Below are 1,681 nucleotides of genomic sequence, written 5' to 3' on the forward strand. Positions count from 1 at the left end.
AGCAACATTCAATTACGAAAGGGACCAATTTTATAATTTAAATTTTATATCTCTTCGTATATAAGATATATTGAACTATAAACTCATTTTATTCTCGCAATTTAATTGAGTTCCAAAAGTGCGATAAAATGTCTTGAAGATTTATTACAGTATTTTTAATTTGCAAACATTAGATACAATTTGATTTAAGGTAACTTCGGCAAATACACCGCGCTGGGATTTACGCCGCAGAAGTCAGAAAAAATAGGAGTGGAAGTAATTTTCCCGCAACTACTTTGTTACATATCTTTATGTTATATATTAGTATTGTGTTATGATTTTTACTGTTAATGTTAATGAAATTATTGTGAGTTGAATCGATTTGTCACTGTAATAAGTAACGCCATCATAAATTATACTCTGCATAAAATGATTATTGTAGAGCGTGTAAAAGACTTAATTGTTATTTCTCGTGATACATACATGTAGTGGAATAGTAAAGCATGTTGTGTAGCAAAATACAAATGCTTTGCTTTCATATTCTTGGTTTTGTTTGTTGTCTTGTATATCCCACCTATTTGGAATATTCGGCATTTTTAGCCAACGGATTTATGCCCAAAACATACAAAGTGCGCAGATTGAATTCAGTGCACTAAATATAATAAACGCATTATATGAAATATGTATCTCATGTCATAACACTTGTAATATATGTAGGAAGATTGTAATTATTATTTATTACTTCATACACATATTTACGATTCTTATTCCTTGATAAAACTTTATAAACACATTTTATAAGTTATTATGTCATCATACGTCTTATTTATATACAAATATTATTTGTAAATTTTTTAAATGAGCCGTACATATCCCCCTCCCCCTATGAGTAGCCATCTATCCCATCCCTATGGGATATTCGGCAAAAATGCAAGGGTTTCAAAAAGTTTATTTTTCAATGTGAAAAATAAATATTTCGGATTTCTAATATTTTTTTCATAGTAGTAGACAGTACAAAGTTTTTACTGATATAGTTCGTTTACTATAAACATAGTAAATAATACTTAATAAATTAAGTTTTTGATAGGTGCGGCGTATATACCGGAGTTACCCTACATTAAATTCGTAATAAACTACACCCAACTTGAATTATTTTTAATCATTTCTATAAGCCGTTATTTGATACTCACAAAGATAAAGATTCGAGCTTAGAAATAAATTACAGAATAACTTATGCAACTATCTCAGCAGAGAATACTCTCGTCTCCTAGAAAGTTTCGGAAAAACTTTTCAGCAATCAAATAAGTAGCTCGCTTGAATGTTTCTGAGCGAAAAATTAGAATCGAGTATCGAGTCAGAGTAATTACACGTGAAAGTTGAAATCTTCAGAAGGTACAATTCCGATCACTGCTATTCTTTTCGATATATAATAAAACAATCACGTCACGAAAGTTTTTCATTCATTTAATAGAGAATGATGCCTCGTTTCCGTGCCGTCCAGCCGATAGAGAGCGATGCCTCGTTTTCGTGCTGCCCAAACCGAAAAAATTTCATCTTCTGATCTGATCACGATTCATTCGAAGCGCAACCCAGATCACGCTCCCGCAAGGCAAATAGCTTTAATTTTATCGATCACATGAGCGAATTAGCAAAAAAATTCACGCGTGTACACTTTAATCGGCGACTAGTAGAAAATTAAGAA

At 31.5% G+C, this 1,681-nt stretch overlaps 1 protein-coding gene across 1 annotated transcript in view; it reads right to left on the reverse strand.

The window, feature by feature from the left end:
* LOC108755145 (protein stum) overlaps positions 1–1,681 on the reverse strand; it is a 32,652-nt gene that overhangs the window by 16,060 nt on the left and 14,911 nt on the right. The window lies entirely within an intron of this gene.

This window comes from Trachymyrmex septentrionalis, unplaced genomic scaffold (assembly GCF_001594115.1).
Source record: "Trachymyrmex septentrionalis isolate Tsep2-gDNA-1 unplaced genomic scaffold, Tsep1.0 scaffold83, whole genome shotgun sequence".
Classification (NCBI taxonomy): Eukaryota; Metazoa; Arthropoda; class Insecta; order Hymenoptera; family Formicidae; genus Trachymyrmex; species Trachymyrmex septentrionalis.